The sequence below is a fragment of the Crocuta crocuta genome, unplaced genomic scaffold (assembly GCF_008692635.1).
Source record: "Crocuta crocuta isolate KB4526 unplaced genomic scaffold, BGI_CrCroc_1.0 scaffold795, whole genome shotgun sequence".
Taxonomy (NCBI): Eukaryota; Metazoa; Chordata; class Mammalia; order Carnivora; family Hyaenidae; genus Crocuta; species Crocuta crocuta.
In genome coordinates this window covers 459,648-476,944 of record NW_027527825.1, presented here as the reverse complement: position 1 = coordinate 476,944, position 17,297 = coordinate 459,648, and the positions used below count along the sequence as shown (strand labels likewise).

The window sequence follows — 17,297 nt, the reverse complement described above, 5'->3', positions numbered from 1 at the left end:
AGGAAACTGCTAGTTTCTTGAGGTTTGTTCCAGAAACTGGCACAGCATGACTTAAACATTGTTCCGTATTTCAAGAAGCTACCACTCAGATTCATAGGATGCCTGGATGACTCCATTAAGCGTCCAGCTTCAGCTCAGGTCATGATCTCATGGTTCATGGGTTTGAGCCCTGCATGGGGCTCTGTGCTGACAACTCAGAGCCTGGAGCCTGCTTAGGATTCTGTGTCTCCCTCTCTATCTGCCCCTTCTCTGTTCACATCCTGTCTCTCTCTCTCTCTCTCTCTCTCTCTCTCTCTCTCTCTCTCAAAAATAAATGAACATTAGATTAAAAAATTAAAAAAAAAAAAGAAGTTACCACTCAGATTCAAGGCAGAGAGCCTAGGTCAATCTCTCAGTGAAAGGAATGTCAAAGAATTTGGGGGGCTATATTTAACAGTACCTGTAGGCAGCTCCAGACTCCACCCTGCTGGGAGAGGTGATAATGTCACCTTGTACTAGACAAAAGGCATGGAGACTGGAAGAGGTAAGAAGTTGCACCCATTTCACAATCGATGTCAGCAAGGAGGGGGAAGATTCCTGGTTCAATATTTTTTCTGCTCCTTTTAACTAAGCTATTATTTGTCTCAGCCTTATGTTAGCTATAACTTATCAAAAGGTAAATTTAGAAATGCCACTCTTATCATTTAAATGGCTTACAGAATTTTATATCGAAAAGCTTTATAAGTACCACCCATTCATTTTGAAATAAATGTTAGTGCTTTAGCTCCCCTTGAAAGATGTGAAATCATGTTTTATTGATGGCATAACTATTATGCAACAACAGTGCAAGGTAATCATCTTATTCCACTTGACGAGATGAACATAGCCATTTTTGGCACAGAAAAGACAGTGAAGTACTCAATTACAGCTGTGTGATCAGTATAGAATTTCTCATTCCTATGAACTGCAGAGTTGTTAATTAGATGTAGGGCGGGAAACTGGAAGCTGTGGCCACCCCGAATTTTCCTTAGGCTGTCTTCTCTGTGCCTTATGGACCACAATTGAAAGGACCTAGAGGCCAGCCAAACAGAATTAGCCATTGATTTTCCCCAATCCCATTTATGCTCACTCACACAGGGCTCCAGTGGGACACAGCCACTTCATCAGGGAGGAAGTTCTAAACAGCGTTCATCAATTACATCCTAAATCCTTGTTTTCCTTTCCCAGGCAGCTACCTGATTTCAGGAAAAAATATCTGACCTTCTGGAATTCTTAAAAATGAGATGTCTATAGCACCCATTCGGTATGGTTTGATAAGCCTGGTCTATACCCTCCAAGCTGATCCATGGAGCCGTGACTCAGACAGTTTGCTTGACTCAGTCTCCATATTTTGTGCTTTTTCAAATGCTTTCAGTTAGGACTATATTTGGCAGTAAGTAATAGAAAATCTTACATGTAGTAACTATAGGAAATGAGCATTTTCGGCACTTGCATGGTTCAGTTGGTTAAGCCACCGACTCTTGGTTTCCATGGATTTCTGGTCATGATCTCACGGTTCATGAGACTGAGCCCCATGTGGGGCTCTGCACTGACAGCACAGGAGCCTACTAGGTATTCACTCTCTCCTCTCTCTGCCCTTCCCCCGCTCATGCTTTCTCTCTCTCTCAAAAAAAAAAAAAAAGTGAGGGGGCACATGGGTGGCTCTGTCAGGTAAGCGTCTGACTTCAGCTCAGGTCATGATCTCATGGTTCATGGGTTTGAGCCCCATGTCGGGCTCTGTGCTGAAAGCTAGCTCAGAGCCTGGAGCCTGTTTCAGATTCTGTGTCTCCCTCTCTCTCTGACCCTCCCCTGCTCACACTCTCTCTCAGAAATAAATAAATCGTTAAAAAAATTTTTTTTTAAAAGTGAGTATTTAAAATCACCAAGAAGCATAGTGATCTAGCAGTCTCATGAAACATTTAGGTGTCTATGCTGCTTTCTTTTTGAATGTCCTTATTTTGTGGTTTTCATCCTCATGTTTGTCACTGTGATGTTGCAGGTTGGCTCTTTTACTTAGACTGGAGCTACTAGGGTGATCTTCCTAGAGGAAGTCTGCTTGGGATCACAGACAACAAAGAAGGATCACAGCCAAGAAATGAGAACATAAAGTAGAACCTGGAGACTTTCTTTACCTTGGTTAGGCCATCCTGAAGACACCTTACAATATACGTATCCCTGGCCTTTTTAATTTCATTAGCAAACATAATCCCTTTTTGTGAAATAAATTGGGGTTGAGTTTCTTGTCTTTTGGAACTGAAAGAAACTTAACTGGTACAAACTCCTTTTTGCAGAGGAAGAAACATGAAGATCTCCAGATCTATCTTAAAATATACATATAAAGTATCTGCTTATTGTATTCACATAGCAAGAATTCATACAGTGAGAATTTGGAATGTTAAGAAATCCTGGATAGAATTTATGGGAAACTGCAAAAGTGGTATTTAGAGAGAAATATATAGCTTTGAATGCTTATAATAGAAGTAGAGAGTGAAAGTTATGGGCCTAATTGTCAGTGTGAGAACTTAGAAAGAAAATCCTGAATAACTCCAAATAAAGGAAGAAAAGAATGAAGAAAAGAGCAGAAGTTTATGAAATAGAAATCAAATATAAATGCAGAAGATAACAAAATCATAATGGAAATTTTAAAAGTTTTTTTTAACATTTATTTATTATTGAGACACAGAGAGAGAGACAGAGCATGAGCAGGAGAGGAGCAGAGAGAAGAGGAGACACAGAATCCAAAGCAGGCTCCAGGCTCTGACATGGGGCTCAAACCCACAAACCGCGAGATCATGACCTGAGCTGAAATTAGATGCTTAACCAGCTGAGCCACCCAGTTGCAGTGGAAATTTTAAAAATACTTATAGCTAAATTACAAGGCAAATACTACCTCTCAATACTTGTGGGCTAGAACAAAACTGATACTTGAGAGGAAATGCATAATTCTAAATGCTTACAGTGAGGGAAAAGCCTGGAAGATAATTTGCTAGACAATCAATTTACGAATTTAGAAAACAACAACAACAACAAAATATCCAAAAACTAAAAGGAAGATGAAGATAAAACAAGAACAGACTAAAGATCAGGATCAAAAGCTGAAGGTGGGTTCTTTGTTAAGGCTTTTGAGGTGGAAGAAAGCCTAGTGACATTAAGCACCAGGGGAAAGGGGGAGGGACGAAAATAAACAATAAGAATGAAAAGATAGACATATAAGCAGATTCACCAGATTAAAAAGAATAGAACATTATGAGCAGTCTTTATGCTAATGAACTTGACAACAGATAAAATGGACAACTTCCTAGAAACGTATAATTTTACAGTATTGATTCAAGAAGAAAAAGAGCCTGCCCAGTCAAAAACCATTAAGGAAATAGAAACAGTAATTAAAGATCTTCCCACAGGCAAGATCTTATTTTCAGGAAGATTCTATCAAATTTTCAAAAAAAAAAATCATTCCAAAATATACAAACTCTTCCAGAGAATAAAACATAAATATTTTTCCCAGCCTACCCACTTAGGGAGAATAACTTTGATTCAAAACTCAAAAAGAGCATGAAAATGTCCAGCCCATTTTATTCATAGGGTATCTTTATCACCCAAGGGTAGAGAAGAACTTCTTAAACAAATTACGAAAATCACTAAACATAATAGGATTGATGAATCCTACATTAATATTAATATCTGTTCATCAAAAGACACAATAAAGTGCATAAATACATCATAAAATAGGGGAAAACCATTTCAAAACACATATAACAAAGGATTAATATATAGAATATAGAAGAATTGTCCAAATCAATTAAAAAATAGACAAAAAAATTTAAAATGCACAAAAGACATGAACTGGTGTTTCACACAGAAAAGAACTACAAATAGCAAATAAACACAAGAAGAAATGACCTACTATATTACCAATAAAGGAAATACAAATTAAGATCATAAGAAGGTATCATATTAAATAGACTAGATAAGCAAAAAATCAGAACTCTGATAATACTGTGCCCTGAGGGATATGAGTTGATGAAAAATTTTCTGTACTTCTAATGGGAGAGTAAATTGTTAGAGCAACTGTTGGCAAGCAACTTGGCCCTCTCTTATAAATTTGAGCATTCATGTATCTAAAGACAGGTATTCCTTGCTTCAGTACACCCTAGGGAAATGCTTGCAAAAATGTACAGTTACTAGAATGTTCATAACAAGTTTGTAGCACAGAAGACAATAGTTAGAAATGTCTATAAATAAATTTCGGAATATTCACAACAGTGAATATTTTATAGCATTACCAATTGAATGAACTATAGCTCTAAGTAACTTGGAATGAATCTTAGAAACATAGTATTGAGAGAGAAAAAGTAAGAACTGGAAACAGACAAGCAGACAGCTCATACCCAACTGTGATAAGAGTATCTAAAGAATGAAGGGTTTTATCAACAAAAGTCAAGAGAGTGGTTACCTCTGAGGTGGGTGATGTGACAGAGTGAGGGGACATGAAAGTACATACAGGCAGACTCTATATTCTAATTCTTTTTTTAATTTTTTTATTTTTTATTTATTTCTAGGAGAGAGAGAGAGAGAGAGACAGCGTGAGCAGGGGAAGGTCAGAGAGAGAGGAAGATACAGACTCTGAAATAGGCTCCAGGCTCTGAGCTGGCAGTCAGCACAGAGCCCGACGCGGGGCTCGAACCCACGAACCGCGAGATCATGACCTAAGTGAAAGTCGGACGCTTAACTGGCTAAGCCACCCAGGCGCCCCTCTATATTCTAATTCTTAAGTTGGGTTGTGGGTATACTACAGATATTCAATTTATCATTATGCATTATAACTTACATATATGCTATACATTTTTTATGATATGAATATCAAATTTTAGATAAGAATTTTTTTATTTAAAAGGAGAGATAAGGGAAACCTTGGTGGCTCAGTTGCTTAAGTGCCTGACTTCAGCTCAGGTCATGATCTCATGGCTTGTGGGTTTGAACCTCATGGTACGGCCCTCTGCTGACAGTCTACAGCCTGCTGTGGGTTCTCTCTCTACCCCACCTCCCTCCCCTGCCCCTCCCCTGCTCACAATCTCTCTCTCTCAAAAAGAAATAAATAGGGGTGCCTGGGTGGCTTAGTTGGTTAAGCGTCCGACCTTCGCTTAGGTCATGATCTCGCGGTTCGTGGGTTTGAGCCCCGGGTCGGGCTCTGTGCTGACTGCCAGCTCAGAGCCTGGAGCCTGTTTCAGAGTCTGTCACTCCCTCTCTCTGACCCTCCCCTGCTCACGCTATCTCTCTCTCTCTCTCCTAGAAATAAATAAAACATTAAAAAAAAATTTTTAATAAAAAAAAGAAATAAATAAACATTAAAATTTTAAATAAATAAATAAAATGGGAGATAAACATTATTTGGAAGCTGCCTATTGAGCCAGGAAGCTTCTGCAACAATGCTGTCTCCAGGACCATGCAATCTGTCTACAATCCACACCAGAAAAATGAATGCTTCATTCCTTTCACCCTCCTCCATTCAACACACCAAAATGAGGTTGGAAAGATGTTTAGCAAGCTAGTCCATCACATATGTTATCATCATTATGGTTCAACACACTATTAGAGGTGCTAGAAGATTGGGAAGGAAGGAAACAAGTAGTCATTGTTCGAAAATGACACAGAAAAAATCTAGAGAGTAAGTGTGATGGTTAATTTTACATGTCAACTTGATTGTGCCACAGAATGCCCAGATATCTAGTTACACATTATTTCTGGGTGTGTCTGGAAAGATGTTTCTGGAAGAGGTTAGCATGTGAACTGGTGGAATGAGTAAAGCAAATTGCCCTCTGTGTGGGTGGGCATCATCCAACTCCTACAGAGCCCAAGTGGAACAAGAAGGTGAAGGAAAAGTTGGTTTCTCTCTCCATTTTTTCCTCTGCCTGACTGCACTGAGACCTTGGTCTTCTCCTGCCCTTGGAATAGAAATTACTTTATCAGCATTCATTGTTCTAAGGCCTTCAGGCTTAGACGAGAACTGTACCACTGGCTTTCCTTAGTCTCCGGCTGTAGACAGCAGATTTTAGGATGTTTGAGCCTCTGCAATCATCTGAGCCAATTCCTTACAAGGAAATTTCATTCTATATTTCCTAATCTCCTATTGGTTCTGTTTCTCTAGAGAACGCTAATATAATGACCAAATTATTAGAACTGCCAAGTTGAAAAAATTTTACAGTAAGCCCACATATTCTCACCACCTAGATTCTAATAGCAACATTCCATTAGAATTGCTTTAACACACATCTATCCATCTATCCCTATTCATCAACGCATCTTAGTTATTGCAAACATCAGCGTACTTACCCCCTTGATATGTTCAAGTGTGCATCATGAACTAAAGTCTAATATTTCTTTCTAGATCTTTTCATTTTAGGGTAAAATGCACGTGATTACATTTCATGCATGCAACGAATGCACAAATCTTAAATGCACATGCACTGATTTACAAATATATACATATCTGTAACCAGACCCTTATCAAGATATAAAGTACCACCCTTCTTGGTCAATACCTGGCTCCCCACCACAGTCAACAACTTTTCTTAGTTTTGTCCCACACACACAAAAAAATTTTGCCTGTTCTAGAAATTTATATAAATAGAAGCATGCAACATACATTCCTTTATTCTCAGAATCATCCATGTTGTTGCCTGTATCAGTAGTCTATTCTTTTTTAATGTTGAATACCACCACAGTTTGCTTATCCATTCTCTTATTTATGGGGGCTGTTTCCAATTTGGGGTCATTATGTCCCAAACTGAGCATTCTTCTATAAATCTTGTGTGAACATGTTTCATTTCTCTTGGACAAATACCATGGAGGGAAATTTTTGTGCCATAAAGTTATGTTTAGTTAAGAGTTTAGTTTGGTAAGAAATTCTCAGATCTTGTCTAAAACGGTGATTTTACCCTCCCACCAACAATTTGTGGTTATTCCATGTCCTTGCCAACATTTGTTATGGTCAATTATTTTAATTTTAGCCATTCCAGTGGGTGTGTAATGGTATTTCAGTGTGGTTTTTACATTTCTCTGGTAAATAATTATGTTGAACATTTTTCCATGTGCTTATTGGAAATTCAATATTTTCTTTTGTGATGCATCTATTCAAATTTTTGCCCATTTTAAAGATTGTTTGCATTTTGTTATTCAATTTTAGGCGTACATTATATACCCTAAATACAAATCCTTTGTCAGGTTTCTATCTTGTGAATATTATCTCCCAGTCTGAAGCTTATCTATTAATTTTCCTATTGGTGTCTTTGATGCACAAATTTTTTTTATTTTTATTTTAGCTCTTAATTTGATTTTTATGGTTCATTTTGAGTTAATTTTAGCACTCAGTAGTACTTTTGAAAAAGTTTGACAAACTGAATTTTAAATTTTATTAAAAGAAATTTCTAGAAAAAGCTGAGACAACTTTTACAAATAAATGCAAAGAAGGCTGACTTACTCCAACAGCAAGCAAGATATAGCCCAAAAGCACATTATTATCAAGTAAGATGCGTTGGCACCTCAAGAAGAGAAACACAGATCAGTAAAATATATGAGCCCCCCAAATGGGACCAAAGATGAATATGTAGATTTTCAGGTGTGTGTGTGTGTGTGTGTGTGTGTATACAACAGAGTTGGCATCTCAAATTAGGAAATGTTTGGATTATTTGGCAAACGTACTTAAGAAAATGGGCTCATCAGTTGGAGAAAAATGAAGTTGAAACCCATATCACAACATACACAAAACTCCAAGCATATTAGAGATCTAAATTGAAAAAGGTAAGGGGAGCCTGGGTGGCTCAGTCCTTTAAGCCACCAACTTCAGCTCAGGTCACGATCTCATGGTTCATGAGTTTGAGCCCCACATCAGGCTCTGTGCCAACAACTCAGAGCCTGGAGCCTGCTTTGGATTCTGTGTCTCCCTCTCTCTCTGCCCCTCTGTCTCTCTCTCACTCTCTCAAAAAATAAACATTACAAAAGAATTTTAAAAAAAGGTAAAACCATAAATGTAAGAATAGAAAATGTATGAAAATATCTCTGAGAACTTGGGGTGGGAAAGGATTTCTCATACATAATCCAAAAAATACAAAGTGTTAGAGGGAAAATTGATTTGGTCCCCCAAAATTAGAGAAGTTTCTCTAGCAAAGGACACAAAGTTGTCAGACAAGTGACAGACTGAGGAGATATCAGAGTCATCCATAATGCACAAGAGAGATTAATATCTAGAACGACTAAGGAATTTTTTTAAATCAGCAAAGAAAGGAAAGAAAAATGGGCTACAGATATGTGTCTTTGTTCGGGCTGCTATAACAAAGTGCTGTAGATGGGGTTGGCTCATAAACAACAGAAATTTCTTTCTCTTGGTTCTGGAGACTGAAAGTCCGAGATCAGAATGCCAGCATGGTTGGGATCTGGTACAAAGATATAATCCTCCTCTGGTTTATGTCTTCACGGGGTGGAAAGAGAACAGGCTAGCTCGCTGACCTCTTGTAAGGTCACTAATCCCATTTGTGGGGGCTGTGAACCATTATGACCTAATTATCTCCCAAAGTCTCCACCTCCAAATACCATCACACAGGGGATTGGATTTCAACACGCGTATTCTTGGGCGACAGAAGCGTTTGGTCCCTAACAGTGATCCAGAAGTTCAAAAACTGGGACACACAAATGGCTTAAAGAAAAATGAAGAGATTCAGTCTCTTCATTCAGTCTCACTATTAATCAGAGAAATGCTAAAAACTAATAATAAGATTCCGTTTGTATTGAATTGTCTAGTATTAGCAATAATAGAAAGCTGGCTACTATCAAATGCAGAAAGGTTACCTAGTCCAGACAAGGTGATGAACAATTTGGTGTCATTCATTTGAGGTATATACTCAGGAGAACCTTTCATGCAAATCCATACAGAGACATGTGCAGGGATGCTTATTTCAACATTTCAACATGTGAAAGCAAGATTCATCTCTAGAAGAACAAGTAAAAAGGCAACAAATGTATGTGATAGAATGCTATGAAAACTGTAACAGTCAGGAGCAATAAGGTAGATTTACCAGGTGCACATAAATAATTCTTAAAAACATAACACTTAATGGAGGAAAAGGGAAAGAATTTTATATCTTGGTTACACTCATAAATTTATTTTTTAACATGTTTATCTACTTATTTTGAGAGAGAGAGAAAAAAACTCAAGTGCAAGTGCAGAAAGAATCCCAAGCAGGCTCCTCATTGACAGCACAGAGCCTGACACAGGGCTCAATCTCATGAACCATGAAATCATGACCGGAGCTGAAATCAAGAGTCTGACGCTTAACTGACTAAGCCACCCAGGTGTCCCAAAACTCATATGAATTTAAATAAACACACACAATACCATACATTTTCAAAACTAAACAGATATCTAAATAAACAGACGAAGAAGGATAAGAAAGTCATTTATTATGTGTCTAAGGGGTGAAATGGAGTTGGGGTAAAAGGGATATAATCAATGAAATCAAATAAAACAAAAGAAGGGTCTTGCACAGAGTAGAGTGAATAGCATACCATCAGTTGAAGTGTATAATCAAACGCCTTTCTGGGCAGTGGAGACATACGCGCACATGCACAATCATGTATTAGGTAGGTTCTAAAATTACATTTCAATCTATTGAACCCTCTCATCTTATAATCATCTGAACTGAAAAAGCCCTCGGAGGAGACTGTCAAAAGTTTTGTTGAAATCACAGAAAAATATGAAATGCCTTTGAGCTATTAAACTAATAACCATGACTTCATAATGTATATAAATGTTGAATCAAGGTGTTGTTCATCTGAAACTAATATAATATTGCATGTCACCTACACTTCAATTTTAAAAAGAACAGTAGGAGCACCTGGTTGGCTCAGTTCATGTCATCATTTCATGGTTTGTGAGTTTGAGCCCTGTGTCAGGCTCTGTGGGGACAGCTCAGAGCCTGGAGGCTGATTTGGATTCTGTGTCTCCCTCTCTTTCTGCCTCTCCCCTGCTCGTGCTCTGTCTCTCAAAAAGAAATAAACGTTGAAAAAAATTTAATAGTAATAAAAGAACAATCACCATACAGCGAAGAAGTTATTGATATTGATATGACTGACTTATTATCAGTGACCAAGTTAGCTTGACAGAACTTACACCAGTCATCGTCAAATTTTTTGTCAAGTTCCCACACACTGAGCACTTCTTGGTTATCCTCTAGAATTGTTTCAGGTTTTTTATTTCAGCCATTAAGATTCCTTGTATCTCCCTTTTGAATACCAGGTCATATTTCCCCCAGCTTTTCCTTTCTTGTGCCTCTCCCATTCTCCAAACATTTTCAAAAGTAAAGAAAATGATTGTAACAATAATTTTAAAATGTGAGATAAAACCTGTGAGTTCCTTCAGGACTCTAGGCTGTAACCCATCTGAGCTTGTTTGGGTAAAAGCATTTAAAGAAGCTTTGTGTTTTCTACTAACGCATTAATATTTTATGCCTTTTCATACTAAGCCATGGATTATTCACCAAAGGCCACAGCCTTTGTAAAGGGCTTCAGTGATTTAGCATAACACATAAAAATATAAACCCACCACAGAGGCAGAACTAGCCGAGAAATAAGAAACTATTAATTGTATAGTCAGCTGACTATATTTAAAAGGGATTTACATGGTGATGTAATGAATAGGAGTCAGGGGTGTGAATTCCAGTTCTCACTAAAGACCTTCAATTATAAAATGTGCAGTACTTGTCAGGATTAGATGAGACCATGGATGTGAAATATCTTTGTACACTGCTGAGTAAACAAAATAGGAAGTGGATATTTTAATTTGTATTTTTAAAATTGTGTTCAAAGAAATGGAAGGGTGCACTGGACAAAATGTCTTAGTTCCATGTAAGAAACAACCCAGTTCTGACAGCCTAAACAATGGAAGGAAGGTACTTACCCAATGTCTGGAGGCAGGGGGAGGGTGGATGTGTGGGCTCAATGTCAGCAAGACCTGCTTGCTCTCCTTCTGTTCTCCAGCTCCTCGAGGGGTTTTCTGCTTCTGTGGTCACAAAATGACTGTAAATAGCATTTAGGATATAAGTTTCCTGGTACAAACCTGGAAATAATTAGGTCACAGCCCTGAGAGTTTAAATAACTCCAGGTGCCTTTAGCTCTGATTAGCCTGACTTGGGACATGTGCCCACCCCCTAACCATCCCTGTGGCCAGAAGAGTGGGACAAGATGGACTTAAAGCTAATTACGAGTCATGGCCACAGTGGCTGCTTTGCACAACTCCAGGGGGCAGTGTTCATATATCTCTGAGAAATGGATGCAGGAGAAGCAGTCAACACCGTAGCAGGCTACTACTACTACTACAAAGTCAGTGTTTATACTGGAAGTCCTTTGAGCAGGGAACAGAGCACCCAGCCTCATTAATTGTAGGTTATATCATCAGGAAAAATCCAAGATTTTACCCATTAATATATTCCTCATCCCTGCACAATCCCCTCCCCCAAATTCTCCTCTGAACACCACCCCACCTTGCTTTGTGAATCCAAAGCCCAGGAATATCATCTGCATCCATGATTTTCCCAAACTCCTCTCTATCATTAGCTCACAATGATGAGGTTTCCCCAACATGCTAACAAAACCAAATATCCAGTGCAACCTGGTTCTGAGCTCACGTGACCTTTAGGTCATGTGATTTTACTGCATGTTTCCTTCCTGTCTTCCTTTTTTTGGAGTCTGTGACCTAAATCATAGTTTCCCTCCTTTCTTCTGGTTCATTTCAGCTTCTTTTACCAATTGCTCTGCTTTGCCCAATAAATGCTGATGTGTTTCTGGCCTCTCCTCTTGTTCCTATTCTCTTGTTCCAAGTTCTCAAAGGCTTCAAGTGCTGTCTTATGTCAATAACTCCCACACATAAACCCACCCCAACCCTTTTATATGTCCGGTCCCCTCTAGGCATCTCTAAGTTACTATCTAAGGATCCCGGAAATTCTGGCATTAAAAACCAAAGTTCTTGTTATTAGTATTCTAAATCAGAATGAAAGCTAGGACCCTGTGGTTTTCTGGACAAATGGTACTAAATGGTACTAAACCATACACTCACCCAAGATGGAAACTGCAATAGTCCTCTACACCTTTCTCTCCTTCGCCTTCTGTATCAGTCAGTGATGCAGCTCTTTCTTTAACATTCTTGCTCATGTCCCCTCATCATCCCCTGGTGTGTGCCCAAAGTATCTTCCTGGATTAGGGCTCTCCTCTAACAGAGGTGGCCTCCCTGTTTCCATTTTGTGCACTGTCTGCACACCAGATGCAAAGGAAATGAGAGACTAAAAATCTGAACAAACCACCCCCCTCATCTCAAACCCTTCCATGGTCCCCCATCACATAGCAGATAAACCAAACTTCATCTAAAGAGGATGCTAGGTGATTTAGTGGACAGAAACTGCAACAACTTCATTGAAACTGAGACAGAGAAACTGAAGGACTCCATAAAAATCTGCTTTTTGCTCTTTCCTGCTTCTGTTCTTGCTCTTTTTCCTGCTTCTGTTCTGTTGTTCTGTTCTGTTCCCACCCCACTATACACATGCCTTGTAATGCAAATAGTGGATGTCCTTCTCGTAACGGACAAGGAGTTAATGATTTCTTTAGAACAGATCACATCTCAGAAAGGACTAGCTGAGAATGACCGCATGAAGCCATCATATGTGTGTTTCAGATCGCTAGCACAAGACATCTTGATGCCAAGACCTCTTGGCTCTGAGGAATAATACCTGGGCCCTTGTCTTTGTTCTACCTGGTTCCTGGATGCCCAAGAGGACACATACACTAGACCACCATCCTTAGTAAAAGCTCCAGACCCCAAATATAGATGAAACTTTCTCTTTTCCTTCTGAGTCTTCCAGACACTCTGTCATTCTCTCTATATCTTCTATAAACCCTGCTTTCACCTCCTGCTGGCTCGCATTTGATTTCTATCCTGCTCACATGCAGCCAGTAACTCTCTTGGCTGGTCCTGTGGGACCCCGTCTGGGTCCTCTGAGCCCACCTGCTGCCATCAAAACCAGTGAATGAGAACAAGTATTACTTCAGCTGCAGTCATGATCTCACGGTTCATGAGTTCAAGCCCCACATCGGGCTTGCTACTGTCAGTGAAGAGCCCACTTTGGATCCTCTGTCCCCCTCTCTGCCCCTACTCTGCTTGCACTCTCTCAAAAATAAACAAACATTTAAAAAAAGTAGTTTCTCCTATTGTCCCCATTTCATAGACAGTGACACTGAGGGACAGAGATTAAGTAGCTTGCCAAAGATCATACAAGTAATAGAGAAGGCAAATAAATTATGGTAGCCTAACGCAGGAGTCCGCTTTTTTATATATCCATCCAAGGAATTACATTTCTCAACCTGGGCTCTATTAACCTATCCAGAGATAGGCCAAAAATTACATTGATATTGGATAGATACAGATATAGATATAGATATAGATATAGATATAGATATAGATATAGATATATAGCTGGGCAAAGGATCCATAGCTTTCCTAGGATTCTCAAAAGAATCCCTGGCACAAACAAAATGGATTAAAAAAAAAGAAGATCTACTCTATGACTGTAAAATGACTTCCAGAAATCTTTCCTGGAAGGCTTTGAAGTTGTAGGGCTTTGAAACATATTGTGTTACCATTATCTGCTCCTTTGAAAACCCAACACATCTGTGAATTGTTCCCTGAATTTAATAAACTCCCTTCCAACAGCATGTGAACATGGGCCTGGAAAAGCAAGAATGGTGGGTTGTCCACAGAGCTGGGAGTGGCAAATGTCCCTCCAGCCCAAAGGTCACGTGTGCAGTTCAACCTGCAAGTGTGGGACCAGAAGCCTCCCTTCAACAAGGCAAATAAAAAGAGAAAGCCTAAACCACAGGGAAGTCCTTCAAGAGATGTCATTGCTGAAGCCCAGTCACTTGCAGGGAAGGCTGAGTCACATCCAGATTCTCCCAGGTACAAGTATCTTCAATTGATATGGTCATCTTCTGCAGGGCTGGATATTTGCAAAGTGTCCTGCTTGCCTTGATTAATGACTCTCTCCATAAAGCCAGTCTTGGTGATGACATGACAAAGCTCTTCTGTCCCCATGTGCTAACAGTACGGCGGGACCATTAGCTGCTGGCAAGGATCCCAAAATTGCTCTGAAGATGTAGAAGAATTCTAATGAGATGTAAAGTATCCATCATAAAGAAACACAATAGATATTTCAAAGCTCGTGCTCAATACTTGCACTTAACAAACACGGTCCCTATTTAGGAAACACACATATTCTCTGTGTGAAGGGAGAAAAGTCCTTTCAAATCTTTTCTGCATTTTCTAAATTTTATGTTATGAACATGCACTCTTGCTATTAGGAAAAAGAATTCATTAACAATGTTTTAAAATTTTTCTAATGTCATACACTCTTGTGGTTCTCAAAAGTAGTTTGTTACCAGAATCAGCAGGGGAGATGTGCTAAAATATAGATCTACTGAATCAGAATCCCTAGGGCTGGTCGAGGACCTGGCCAGGTGGTGTCTCAAAGTCCAGAAACACAGAAGTCAAGAATTCTTGCTTATAATGGACACAGTTGATTACCTACCCAATACACTTCCTATCTTTCCCTTCTTAATAGCACCCAGATTTTACTTAGGTAGCTACTTCTCTTCCTGCCTCCTTCCCCCACCCCCACTCCCAGAGTAAACACAATCCTTCCCTCTTTCAAACACAGGATGGATCTCAGGACCTGATCCGACTGCTGAGACATAAACTCTCTCTGTTGCACCAGAACTGAATAGGAGCCCCAGAACTGCAATGCCTGCAACAGCCATCTTCAAACCATGAGGGGAACCAGTCTTAGAGAAGATGACACCTTAGAAACCAGAGTAGGGATCTAGGAAGAAACTGAGACCTTGGTGCTACCACAAAGCTGCTAGACCAACCAATCAAGAAGGCTTTGTCGTCTCTGGATGTCGTCTCTGGTACATGAAATAACAATCCTCTTCATTGAAAAGGCTGACCATATTGTACATGTGTATGTGTTGCACAAGCCTGTGGGCCCCGAACTTGAGTATGAGGTCTGTGACAGCAGAAACAATGTCTCATCCATAGCACACACTTCTTAAATCTAAGAGCTATACTATATCACACCAGACCATACATACCATACCATATGATACCAAACCATACTACTATATTGTAATGCCTGCTCTACTATAAGGTCTCAATAAATACTTTTTATTAAGAGGGAATGAAAGACTGAAAAAATAAACAATAGCATTTACATTTAATAAAAAAATACCATGTGTTGGTGAGGATTTGGGACAAACGGAACTCTGAGCCCTGTGAGTGGAAGTGTAAATTGGCATAATAGGTTTGGAAAATAACACAGTGGCTCTTCCTGTAACTACAACTATGACCCAGCAGTTTCAACTCTGAGCATGTACCTATATACCCTAGAGAAATGAGTGTATATGTCCCCCAGAAGACTTATACAATAATGCATATAGCAGCTTTATTCAAAATAGATAAAAATTGGAAATAAACCAATTGTCCATCACTAGTAGAGTGATATGGTTGAAATATTCTCATAATGGTATATTATGAGTAGCAGACTACTCAGCAAGTAAAAGAACAAACTATTGCTACCCAGGACAACATAGATGAATCTTACAAACTCAATAAACAGAAAAAGCCACACACACACACACACACACAATCCATATTACGTGATTCCATTTATGAATTGAAGGTAGCAGAGGCAGAATTGCCACCCTAAAATACTTCCTCTTTGGCATAAAGATTATTTTGAGCTGATTATTTACAAGAAACTGCAGACACAGAGGAGCTCTGAAAACATAGTAGAGTTACCCTTTTCACGGGAAATTTACATGTATAAAGGAAATCTCCATGTGTAAGAGACCCCCTAACTGGAAGAAAAGGATGACTCCAGATCACAAGAAACTATTATCAGTGGAGAAGGCAGGGACTGAAATCTGCATAACAAACCTTACCTTTGTGGACTGTGTTACTGGCAACCTTCCATAAGGGGCCCTCCTCCCCACAAACAGGTGTGTCTTTCATCTTTAGCTTCTTAAAAAACAAAATTCAAATAATTTAAAGATCTACTTGGCTTTTCTCAATGATTCATACATGGAGCAGCATCCCATCTGACAAGTAAAAAAGGAGCTAGCTCCAAGGAGTTTTATAAAATGGAAGACTCTTACAGGTAGAAGGGGCAGGACGAGGAAGTCACTAGTAAAGAGTGGATTGTTTCAGGCAAGGTCACCTTTTAGGGGCTAGTGGGGGGTCTATCAAGCAGATTACTTCACTAGTGCTGACCAGGTAATTCCAGACTGACAGGTTAAGATGCACAAACCTCAGAAAAGCTGAAAATGAAATTAGATTAGTTATTAAGTTTCAGTTTGGTGAGGAGAGATTAATGCAATTGACTCCAAAGGCCCAAAAGGGCCTTTCTCTCTCTCTCTTTCACAACTTCCCCCTTTTAATCAGACTCTAAGCTCAGCTAAGAGATGGGATCAAACTGTAAAGCATTATTGCCACTTTCAGCCACCACACTGTAGTTCTCAAATTTTTTTCTGGTTCTAATTGGTATTCACAGGTCATGATGTTTTTTGTTCACTCTCTGTGGTGTTTACAGATCATGACTTCAGGTTCCCATTTTATTATTTTATTTTATTTATTTTATTTATTTTATTTTTAATGTTTATCTATTTTTGAGAGAGAGAGAGAGAGAGGCAGAGCACAATTGAGGGAGGGGCAGAGAAAGAAGGAGACAAAATTTGAAGCAGGCTCTAGGCTCTGAGCTGTCAGCACAGAGCCCAATGCCCAGGAGGTGCCTCTAGGTTCCCATTTTAAGTTGGTCTTTCTCTTTGTTCCTTTTTTGACAATCCAGTCTTGGGGAGATCACTTGCTTTGGTTAGTGGCTGCAAACATGTATTTAAAGCATTTGAGAGAGCACAGTTTTCCAAGGAGACTCCTATGATTACTATAAGCAGGATAATCCCCAATGTCTGGAGTGCACTTCAGAGCTGTGGTCCCCAAGACCCATCCAATCAAAAGCAAATAAGTCAAAGAAAGACCCTGTTGAAAGCGTAACTTTCTTAAGCCAAGCAGCTTGTTCAGTGATCTTATTTAGCTGAGTTTCAACTTTCCCAGAAATGCTAACCCAGGTACAGCTGTGGTGTTGGTCACAGCATAGACACCTCATTGCTCAGCTAAAAGATAATCAAAGGCTATC

The 17,297-nt window shown here is 39.2% G+C and overlaps 1 long non-coding RNA gene across 1 annotated transcript in view; it reads left to right on the top strand.

The window, feature by feature from the left end:
• LOC144243306 (uncharacterized) overlaps positions 1–15,238 on the top strand; it is a 29,723-nt gene extending 14,485 nt beyond the window's left edge. The window contains exon 3 of the long non-coding RNA XR_013338601.1: positions 14,769–15,238. This is a non-coding gene — a long non-coding RNA (uncharacterized LOC144243306). The remainder of the gene's footprint in view (positions 1–14,768) is intronic.
• Positions 15,239–17,297: the final 2,059 nt, after the last annotated feature.